The sequence below is a fragment of the Electrophorus electricus genome, chromosome 6 (assembly GCF_041902795.1).
Source record: "Electrophorus electricus isolate QZ-2024a chromosome 6, ASM4190279v1, whole genome shotgun sequence".
Taxonomy (NCBI): Eukaryota; Metazoa; Chordata; class Actinopteri; order Gymnotiformes; family Gymnotidae; genus Electrophorus; species Electrophorus electricus.
This window is the reverse complement of record NC_137502.1, coordinates 9,402,873-9,415,000: the sequence shown is the minus strand read 5'-3', so window position 1 is coordinate 9,415,000 and position 12,128 is coordinate 9,402,873. Positions and strand designations below refer to the sequence as shown.

Below are 12,128 nucleotides of genomic sequence, written 5' to 3'. Positions count from 1 at the left end.
ATGGCCTATGCATAAAAGCTGTTCCTGTACCATACTGATGGAGTATGAAGAGACCATACAGGGGGCGAGCTGTGTACTGGATGATAATGTGTACTCCTGTAATAGGCTGCTCCTGTGATGGCTCTGACAGTCTTCATCACCCTCCAGAGTCTTTCAGTCCTATGCAGGGCAGTTCCCAAAACAAACTGTGATGCCGTTGGTGAGAAGGCTCTCAATGGTACCCCCTGGAGATGTTGCAAAGGATTTTAGCTGGTATACCAAACCTCTTCAGCCTTCTCAGGAAGTACAAATGTTGCTGTGAGCTCTTTACCAGATGTGATGTATTGTGTAACCAGGTGAGATCCTTGCTGATGTGAATACAGAAGAATTGGAAGGTGTTCATCTGGTGTGTAGTGGTGTGTGCTGCTCCCTCCTCCTCCTTGGATCAATAATCGTTTCTTTATTTTTGATGGTATTTAAGGAAAGATTGTCCTGGCACCATGCTATCAGATCTGCCACCTCCATTCTACATTATATTCTGCCTCATCACCTCCAATGATTAATTCAAGGACTGTAGATCCTCAGCAAATTTTATAACACTGATGTTGGTCTGAGAAATAACACAGTCGTACCTGAACAGTGTAGAGCTCGGTACTCAGCACACAGCCCTGGGGACTTTCTGTGTTTATGGTTTGTGTGCTGGCTGGCTGATTTTGTCTTCCTGTTAGAAAATCTGTGTGTGTGGAGTTTCTTGGTCAGTTTAGATTGTATCACAGTGTTGAATGCCAAGCTGTAGTCAATGAACAGCATTCTCAAATAACTGTCCTTGGTCTCCAGAGTTACATTCACACAACAAGTAAAAGTAACCCAAATTTGATCTTTTTCTTTATATGGGCCACATATGTCAGTTCCAATTTGTGACACTTTCATATGCAGTATTGAAATCCGATATGTATCCAAAGCACAGCAGTGTGACTCAACCAGATCAGAATTCATGCCATTTGTGTCAATCCAGCTCAACAGTCATAATTTCATGCTGACAGGAAAGAAAAATGGACAACAGTGTGGGAGGATTTCAGTGATGGGTTAGTGAGGTAACAGACCTCATAAACATTTGGGGTGCAGTAATTGTCATGACTCCACAGAGAGACATCATTAAAATCTTGGCCCTCTTTTACTTCATCACTTTCATAATTTGTTTCTGAATTTGCAGCTGGCCTCCTCTGCAAATTAACAAAAGAATTCAGTTTAGGCTAGTGAGTGTCACTGTTGACTTCATGATAGCACAAATGACTTCATTTAATTGTGTACCTCTGGATAAAAGGCTCATCTGAAGCATTGTTCTTTTGTGCATGCAGGTCAGATTGTATTTGTTCAGAAAATCAGATTTGTGCCACTTTTACCTGCTGTGTAAACTTAGCCCAAATATGAGATGACTGTGTGAGATGGTAGTGTCCACAGCATCCTCTGTGAACCTGTTCTGATGGAAAGCAAACTGCAGAGGATCTAGGGAGTCTGGTATGTTCTCCTATATATGGGTCAGGACTAGCCTTTTGAAGCACTTCATTACAACTGGAGTCAGTACAACCGACTTGTAGTCACTGCAACAGGCGACTGGGCTCTTCTTGGGGAGGGGGATGATGGTGGTTGTCTTGAAGCAGATGGGTACTGTGACTTGTGCAAGGAACATTACGCATATGTCTGCAAAGACATCAGCCTGCTTCTATGAGCAAGCCCTCCTGTGCCCTCCTGGGGATGTTGTCTGGGCTTGTCACTTTACGTGGATTTATTCTCCTCAGGGTCCTGCTCACTTCTGCCAATGAGACTGTGAATGATGCACTCTGGGTGCTCCCGATTGCCACAACACTCATTTCTGGCTTGGTGTTAAGAATTTCAAAGCAGACATAGGAATCATTCAGATCATCTGACAGTGTGGAATGGCTGTTCGGTTACACCCTCTTCTTGTGCTGATAGCTTGTGATGCATTGCAGTCTCTGCCACATGTGTGGAGTGTCAGCAAATGTAGTAGCACTCCAGCTTCAGTCAGTATTGTCTCTTGGCTTCCTTTATGACACTGCGCAGGTCATACTTGGCCTTTTTGCAGTCATAAGCATCGCCAGAGACAAATGCAAATGCAGGTGCACAGTAAGGATTACACCTCACTCTTAATCCATGGATTTTGGTTTGGATACAATTTGATGCATTTTATAGGTGCATGTTCAGAAAATCAGATTCGTGCCACTTTTACCTTTTACCACTTTTACCTGGTCCTCAGTGAAAGTCCTGATGGCAGCGTTTTAAAAAACTTTACAATTAGTACTGCAAAAGCGTTCCTCTAGCACTTGATCAGTGTCTTCAGTCCACACGTTAACACATTTGCTCACTGGGGGGCTTACTTGAGGATTTGTCTGTATACTGGGCAGAGACACGGAGATGCGGTCAGACCGTCTGAGGTGAATATGGGGAGCAGCCTTTCATGTTGTGGAAAATATGGTCGAGAGGGTTTTTTTCTCTAACTGGAAAATTTCATGCTGGTGGAAGTACAGTTCTTTTTGTTTTGTTTTGTGTCTACGTAAATGTGCTTTCTGAAAGCTTGGCCTAAACATATAAGACATGTAATCCCTAATTGTCCTGCACACACACAGATACTGCACATGAACAGCCAGACTCATCCTACACACACATTCATAGAACGAGAACACAAAAATCACACTCACCCCACATGCGTGTGATAATGCCGGGCACCAGGTGCCTATGTGGCTGGCGTGTGCCAGGATGCCCATTGTGCTGGGGGTGGATGTGTTAGTATGAGCTAGTGGGACTAGAACAGAATGGTATTTTGCCTCTCTTTAAAACTGCCAACACAAACCATATGGTGGAAATATGACAGTCTTATGATATAACACTGCCATATGTTGGGAAAGAAATTTGACACAAGTGCAAAGAGAAATGCAATGGCTTTTACACATGAATGTAGACTTGGTACTCTTAAGGCTGCAGGATACTTCACGTGAAGCAGAACACCTTTCTCTCATGCAGTGTTGGAGAATGTTGGTTTGCTATTATGCTCAGCACAGCAATGATTCTCAGATGTGTACATTATGGAAGAATGGCAGCATTAATCACCAGAGCACTGTCTGCCATTTGCAACCACATTCACAAATACTTTTACTCAGTCATCACTCTTCAACTAGTCTTGTTCACCAAGGTCATGAATTTCTCACCTGTGTGCACAGCCAAAAAATCACAAGACAAACAACTTGACAGAACAAAACCATCACGACATTTATATATTTTATATCTGAACTAAAAGAAATCTGTCTGCCTTGGAAGCATAAATTAACCTTTAGAAGTGACAGGTCATACATCTTATTACCATTTGTCTCTACCATGACCTTCTTATATTGAACTACTGTAAACATGTTTTTGAGCGCAAACCATTTAAAAGTTGCTGAACTTGTACTATGTCCAGCAGCCTTCCAGCAGTGTGGTTGGGTGAGCATAGCCCACAGTAGGGTGCTGTCCAGGCCGCCAGCCATTCCAGTCTCCCTATCATCAGTCTCTTGATCCATTTATAATGTTCTCCTCTAATTTACATTCATTAATGGAAAAGTTACTGATGGTGAGAACCAGCTTTGACTGCTCCATTTTCAGAGGAGTGTGAGTGTGGTGGCCCACCCTCAGATGGGCTGAGCAGCCCCAGGCGGCTGTGCAGAAGCCATCGATCCCCACCTATCCTCTACACCTCTACAGCTTCAACCCGCTGCTTCCATCCACCCATTCACCTCTGGCCCTCACTTCCCTGCTAGTGTAGACCAAAACAGCCTCGCATTAGCTTCTAGTACATGTTCTATTGCACGTGGAGAGCTGGTTCGCTGCCGTGTTCTGGGAAGACTGAATCTGATCTGCCGATTGCACAGTAGCAGGAGTGAGTGGGACAGAAGGTAAATTTGGTGTCAGTGCAGGGCCACGCAGCTTGGGCTCCATATAGCTGAAGTAGGCTTCAAGGAGGCCATTAACCAGTGGCTGGAGAGACCCTCACAGGCCCATGTCTGTAGGTTACTAGGTGCTCCACTAGCCTGTACAGAATATTTGTAGCTTATATATAGTCTGAGTGTGTCTGTGTGTGTGTGTGTGTGTGTGTGTGTGTGTGTGTGTATTTGTAGGCGTGTCTGAATTTTAGTATGTGTATGTCTATATATCTTGCTTTTTTGGTGTACAGATCAGGCAGTAAAAATGTTAATAATTTTACAATAATAAAATGCATCTACAGTGCTGAATTGCTCTCTAATTAGCTGTCCTGATCTAATGATGTGGCTAAATAGCCAGTCATGATCGCCATGATTCCTAACACAATTTTCAATTGTCCTTTTCTTTTTTCACTCATGCCATATTTAGGAAACCATGCTGAGGATAATGGTGATGAAGGTAAATGATGAAGATGCAGTAGGTATGCAGTGGGTTTAAGAAGGAAACAGATATAAAACAAGCTAGGAGAAGACGCTAGAGAATTGTCTGCACTGTTTCCTCATGATTATAACTAGCAGCCAATGTGCCTATATAGTTTCCCTTTTAATGTGATATAGTGTACCTCAAATATATTTCCCAGTGCTTATAATTCACGGTTCCACACTATAGTTTTAGACTACGCTGAATGTTCTAACAGAGGTTTCGAACATACAGCATATTTGGGATCAGTTAAATAAACCCACATGCATCAGTCATCCAGAAATTCAGATCACGTCAGTTTTACTGCAAAGGATCTACTTAACACTGATACATATGTTGATATAAATGCCATAAATAAGCTTTACATCAGTGTTAATAGATACTGGTGCCATTGTCATGAGGTGCTTGTTGCACACATGATGTTGTTAATATTCTGCACACATTGTGTGTCTCGTAGCCATTAATCATGTTTGTGAATGTCTAATCTGGCTGTTATTTGTGGCAGTTCCATTTCCATGGCTGTCTGGAAGATGAATAAGTACAGATGATGGGGAAAGGGGTCCTCTAGCTCCCTCTGGCCAGTGGACTGGAGGCTGCTTTAAGTATGTGGTCGTGCTTAACACCCACACTGATCTGCCAGCACTGTCCTATTCAGAGGTCCGTTTGATTTTTGTGTTGATTATGTGTATTATTACACGTTCTATTCTTTGTTCACTACTGCAATGGTGTATTTCTGTTTTACATGACATGGTTTGGTTTATATGATACAGGTTTTTGAATTATGGCCAATGAACCATGACTTAATTTGAAATTTCTTCATTATACTAACTAATCTAGAAAGTTTTTAATCACTATGCAAACATGGTTATGCAGCCAGTGTCCTAAATTGACTGAATTTTTGCACTGGCTCTAATAGTCAAGTCCTCTTCTATTTGAATGCAGGGCAGTTATGAAGAAACTGTTAGTTACTCAGGAAAGGAAAACACATCTGCCCGTTTCTTAGCAACAGGTGTCTAAAGTTCACTTTTATATGTGTTCTTGCCAAATGATGTGACATTTGACTTGTGGTGTTAAGCACCGCATGAGTGATACAAAAATGTTTATCCTCGAATTGGGCCACACAGTCTGGGATTTCAACTTTGCCCCCGAAATAATCCCTGCGTGCCCTGGCTGTGCACCTGCATCTACCCTAAGAGCTGATGATTACCTGTTCAGCTGCAGGAAACTCAGCTTCTTGTAACAATGCTCTTGTGGGCACATGGAGAAGGCACGTGGGCACATTTTAAATCACTGCTGGGTTTTTGATGGATTTTCTTTAAGCATGGCGCTCGCTCTTCAGTAAATGTTTTTGTTGTTGTTGTTGTTTCTTTATTTTAAAAGATGTTATGTTTAATTGGCAGCTACTGTCACATCAGGCTGAAAATACTGATTCATAGTCATATGGTGGGGACTTTATGCAGTTTTTCTGACTCACTTTGACCACACTTACTGGAATGCAGGAACTGGGGACACGGTATGCTACCCAACACGCTGTGCTCAAACACACACTTGTATACAGTGCTGGTGTTATATCCAACAGTGGTGCTTGATAGAGGGCTCAGTAAGGCAGCTAGGCAGTTGGCTTATTATAACACTGCCAGTCACACAGACAGCATGATTGCACTGCCTGTTTTACATGCTAAAAAGACCTAATTACTGCTGGAGAAAAAAAAGAAACACTCACACAGAGATGTGCTATTTCTACGGTGATGGCTAAATGTTTGTGTTGAATTTAGTTGTTTAATTGGTTTATTTATACATGTATAATAGCATCTGTCTGAAGGGTCAGTCACTCATTCAATTAGTGCAAAGCAGTAATACAGTAATACTGTACTCTTTTTTACACACATATGTGCACTTACACACATGCTCTCTCTGTCTCTCTCTCGTTCTCTCTCTCTCTCTCTCTCTCTCTCTCTCGCTCTCTCTCTCTCTCACACACACACAGACACAGTCCACTTATACACACATACATACAGAGTACCTCTTCTTTCACTTGTTCACTCTTTCACTCTCCCCTTTTCACTCTTTCACTCTCTTTTTCCTGGACTATCTCTCTCCCTCTCCCTTAATTCTCTTTCTCTGTCCCAAGACCCTTATTTGGAAAGTATGGGTCTCATTCTCCTATTAATAGATTAATAGCCAAGTGCTACTGTGTTACAGAAGAAAGGATGTACTTGCTACTAACTAAGTCTGCACAGATGGACACAACTAAGTGTTTGCATGTGTAATTGACTGGCCTACATTACAATGTAGATGGAGCAGGCATGCGCTGATATTCATGCTGTGCTCTGAGGGGTATCATATACAGCTGTTGGCCTGTATTGGTGAGCGTTCTTAATGATGAACACTAGGCTGCTATGGTGGTAGCTACGATAATGTAGGCACTTTGAAAGATAACATAGCTTAGTTATCAGCTTTTGTGAATGTTTGTGAGCATTTGGTGCATGTATGTGTATATATTGTGTGATCCCAAGGTTAATGTGACTCTAGTAACAACTTGAGTGTTTTGTCCAAACCTGTGCCCTTCTCTAACCTTATTTCTCATTAAATCTCTGCCCCCCTGCCATCCACACCACCTGTTTCACAACACACACACACACCTGTCCCACATTTTTATACTCACAGTCTCACAGTCACACATATAAACCTGGTGAGCATACAATTACCTTCTGCTCTGGGCATGTATTACATGACCCCTTTCTTGCTCTCTTTCCCCTTCTCTCTCTCTTATTTCCTTTCTATAGCACCAAACAAAACTATAGATAGTGATGAATGTTCATCCATGTATTACCTTTTATTAGCCTCAATTTGCATTCAATCGTATTTGGGCTACCTTAAGTGGGTTTCCACCCAGCTCAAACTTTTTAAAGCATGTTCATATCTATCACCTTTTAGACATTAGTTCTAACTTATAATCTAACTGGGCAAGTTTCCTGGGCTGCATGGTTGGATGAAAAGGCCCTCTGTCCCCAAGGGCAAATGACACTCTTGCACAAAAGCTCATTGATTAGCCATCTCTGATTGATCCGCTGATAGACAGAGTCTTTTGGACATGTTTAAAGGGACCGTGGGGGCCTTCCTCTAGCACAGCCTGTTGATTGAGACTTCTTTTATAGGACGCCAGAGCGACATCGGCTGCCACCTGCGCTGGGTTTGACAGGGCTGGACCAAGAAGCTTTTCTGTGTGCTAGCTTCCACTTGCACTTGCAGCTAGACCTCTGACAAAAAAAATAGTGTAGCTGTCATTATTTTATTCATATTTTATTTTATTAAATTCCACATTCTCTTCTGCACTCAGAACCTTTCGGTCCAGATCAGGAAACAAAGTTGCAGCTCCCCTAGTGTGTATCTACACAGGGGAAGGTCTCATTCTGATGGCAGTGCATATGACCGCAGCTCTTCTGCACCTCTCTTAAGGCTGTCAGATGCAAAAGATTCAGCACAACTTTTCATCTGTTACTTTTTTTTTATCTTTCTTAGCGAGGGGCTCACAGGACACAAGGAAGGGAGAGGAGCAGTCATTTCCATTGCTGTATGTTAATCACCTTGGCATTCACTGCTGCAGCGGTTTAAAACAAAACGCTTTTAGAACTATAATAAAGCCAGTTGTTTGAGCTACTGTGGCATTTCCTATACTTTGATGGTTGGAAGTATTCTTACTCAAGGAAATTACAAGTTGTACCTTCAAAGCAGTTCGGTCAACAGCAGCTACTTGGGTGAACTGGTGGATTTCCAGTTTACAGTGAGTAAAGTGACCGCACTTACCTACTCTCCTGGAGTCAGCATGTAAGGTCAGGCATGGAGCTGGTCATTAAGATGACCTGGCAGGAATTAGAGCCATTAGCCTGACTGAATGTGGAACATGCCTCTTTGGCTCTGGTCTGATCTGGAGTGCTTCTTTGGCCTTGAGTTGTTCCATAGTGTTCTGCTGTGCACACTCCAATGACCAGAGAGCTTGGACACCAAAGTGCAAACTCTCAGCTGTGCTGTGTATTATGGAGACTGTCACTGCTTAAAGGAGAGGGTAGCATGGTGAAAACTGTCACTGAGGAAGGTAAATGAATGATCTGGCTACTATGCCAGTGAGCTATTAGATCTGGTGGTTAGGGAACACTTTTACCACCTGAAAGACATTTGGTTTGAGAGTGGGAGAGGCTACTTGTCACATGCAGCATGCCTAAACCCCCATGGCAGGAATTTTGCCATTAAGTCAGAGATGAAAGCTCATCCATTTATATGCTGTTAGAGGTCTCCTCTTCTATCGTTCTATCGCCTCCAACACGACATGCTTATGTTAGCATCCACACATAATACAGATTTATGTCTGGCATTAGCATTCATTCTGACACTAGGAGTATTATTAGTAACTGAGCTGCTAAATAAAGGTCTATGCACAAATAAAGCACACGTCATTAATTATTAATTAATTCAAAGGAAAAGAGAAAAGGTAAATCTGATTCCTATGTGAGTCAGGCAAGTCACTAAATGCTTTTCATGATGGCGTAGATCAATTATGAGGTTATCAGTCTTTTATACCCTTAAGCCCATTTCAATTAATCCTTAATCTTCATGAGCCCCCAGGACAATTTTTAGCGTAGAATATAATAATAGGTCTGGCCATGAAAATGACTCATTCCATTCCTCATAAAGTCCAACATGTTTCCAATAAGTTCAAAGTTCCTGGTGTGGGTCCATATGGCTGATATTGGACAGGAGCACAGGTGACGTGCCCTACTGTGAAAAGCACAAAGCCCGGGCTTGGACCAGCTCACGCCTTCTTTTTATAGGCCAACAAAAGCAGAAAAACAAAGGAACAAAGCTTGAACAATAAGGATCTGGTTTTATATCCAAGAAATAAAACCAGTGCTGCATAATTGCGTTGGAATGAGAGAAGAGACAGCCATGAATAAAAACATTAATACAGAGAGAGATGGAAAGCACATGTATCTGTGTGTGTGTGTGTGTGTGGCAAATATCTCCCTGGCTGTGCTGGTTCATTAGCAGACTGGTGGGGGAGAGGGCAGCTCTCTGGACACTAGTACATTGCATTGTGCCTGCAAATCTGATGAAGGGCAACTTTTATAGGACAAGTAAACAATGTTTCACAATTTACAGTGCATCCGGAAAGTATTCATAGCGCTTCACTTTTTCCACATTTTATGTTTCATCCTTATTCCAAAATAGATTTAATTCATTTTTTCCCCTCAAAATTCTACACACAATACCCCATAATAACAAAGTGAAAAAAGTTTGTTTGGAATTGTTACAAATTTATTAAAAATAAAAAACCAAAAAAATCACATGAACATAAGTATTCACAGCCTTTGCCATGACACTCAAAATTGAGCTCAGGTGCATCCTGTTTCCACTGATCATCCTTCAGTTGTTTCAACAACTTGATTGGAGTCCACCTGTGGTAAATCCAGTTGATTGGACATGATTTGGAAAGGCATACACCTGTCTATATAAGGTCCCATAGTTGACAGTGCATGTTGGAGCACAGACCAAGCCATGAAGTCCAAGGAATTGTCTGTAGACCTCCAAGACAGGATTGTATCAAGGCACAGATCAAGAGAAGGGTACAGAAAAACCTCTGCAGCATTGAAGGTCCCAATGAGCACAGTGGCCTCCTTTATCTGTAAATGGAAGAAGTTTGGAACCACCAGGACTCTTCCTAGAGCTGGGTAGAAGAGTCTTAGTCAGGGGGGTGACCAAGAACCCAAGGGTCACTCTGATAGAGCTTCAGCATTGCTCTGTGGAGAGAGGAGAACCTTCCAGAAGGACAACCATTTCTGCAGCACTCCACCAATCAGGCCTGTATGGTAGAGTGGCCAGATGGAAGCCACTCCAAAGTAAAAGGCACAAGGCAGCCTGCTTGGAGTTTGCCAAAAGGCACCTGAAGGACGATCCATGAGAAACAAAATTCACTGCTCATCACCTTGCCAATACCATCCCTACAATGAAGCATGGTGGTGGCAGCATCATGCTGTGCAGTTGTTTTTCGGCAGCAGGAACTAGAAGACTAGTCAGGGTCGAGGGAAAGATGAATGCAGCAACATACAGAGACATCCTTGAAGAAAACCTGCTCTAGAGCACTCTGGACCTCAAACTGGGGTGAAGGTTCATCTTCCAACAGGACAACAGCCCTAAGCACACAACTAAGATAATAAGAGTGTCTTCAGGACAACTCTGTGAATGTTCTTGAGTGGCCCAGCCACTCAAGACCTGAACCTGATTGAACATCTCTGGAGAGATTTGAAAATGGCTGTACCCCGATGCTCCCCATCCAACCTGATGGAGCTTGAGAGGTTCTGCAAAGAAGAATGGGAGAAACTGCCCAAAAATAGGTGTGCCAAGCTTGTAGCATCATATTCAAAAAGACTTAAGGCTGTAATTGCTGCCCAAGATGTTTCAACGAAGTATTGGGCAAAGGCTATGAATACTTATGTACATGTGATTTTTTTGTTTGTTTTTTATTTTTAATAAATTTGCAATCCAATCAAACTTTTTGCATTTTGTCATTATGGGATATTGTGTATAGAATTTCGAGGGGGAAAAACTTAATTTAATCCATCTTGGAATAAGTCTGTAACAACAAAATGTGGAAAAAGTGAAGCGCTGTGAATACTTTCCGGATGCACTGTAATAATTTCCTGGAACAATAGAGAACCTCTTTTGATTTTTGATTTTTTTTTTTACTGCTTCTATTAAGTCAAAGCTGCCAAAGAAATGCAGGTTCTTGGATCTGGCTTGCAGCTCTGTGAACATGTAATTGTTCAGTCATGAGCAGATTTCCTGCTTGTGTTGTGAAGGATAAAGTAAGGTCTATGAAAAAGTTTAGTAATTACCAAAATTCAGGAGGGACAACATGTACATCAGTCTAATGATCAAAAGTGCTGTCAGTTATCAAGTTGTGGCCTGGAAAATGTATATTAATTTGCAGATCTCAGGACAGGTAAATACTGAACTTCATAATAACATGTGATGCATCTTCAAAGACTCAAGGCCACAGTTTTACAATAGGCTCATAAAAAACCAAGTCACATCAAAACTTTGTGTTCCTCTCTTCATTCCCTATTCTCCCTTTCTCCAGGACTTACATTGTCCTTTCCCTTGTGCTGACATTCCATAAGCAGCCCAGATACCTATTTATTCTGTCTCTCTCTCTCCCTCCTTCCCTCTCTATATCTGTCATTCTCTCTCTTTCTGGAAAGGCATAAAAGCATCAGCATCTTAACCTTATTACTTTGCACTCTCACAGTCATATGGGTTGGAGAGTAATATGGGCACTTCTGTCTCTGTATGTATTTGGTAATTAATAATGGTGCTTTTTCCCTGATGTACAGTGATACTGTCTCCCATGCTGTCCCTCAGCCCTAATAGTGAGAGATTTCTTTTATAGCATTAGCTGAAAATTCTGTTTTGTTCCTGGAATTCCCAGAGAAACAGACCACTGAGACCACTAAATTGCGATTTATGTTCCAAGGGGTTTTATAGTTTTACACATGTACTTACATACTTACATTTTATAGTTTTACACATTTTGTTACACACGTGTGTGGAGGTGTTTTTTTTTTTTTTAATGTAACTGTAATATTATGTCAAATATTCAGTAGCTAAATGCTTACTATAATCAAACAGTTATCATACGCTAAAAA

At 41.8% G+C, this 12,128-nt stretch overlaps 1 protein-coding gene and 1 long non-coding RNA gene across 16 annotated transcripts in view; one reads left to right on the top strand and one right to left on the bottom strand.

The window, feature by feature from the left end:
- Positions 1–12,128, top strand: part of shank3a (SH3 and multiple ankyrin repeat domains 3a) — a 229,440-nt gene that overhangs the window by 173,020 nt on the left and 44,292 nt on the right. The window lies entirely within an intron of this gene.
- Positions 7,246–8,443, bottom strand: LOC113580524 (uncharacterized). Its single transcript, XR_003410971.1, has 2 exons — positions 8,236–8,443; positions 7,246–7,688 (listed from the first exon to the last, which is right to left on the bottom strand). It is a non-coding gene; the product is annotated as an uncharacterized LOC113580524 (long non-coding RNA).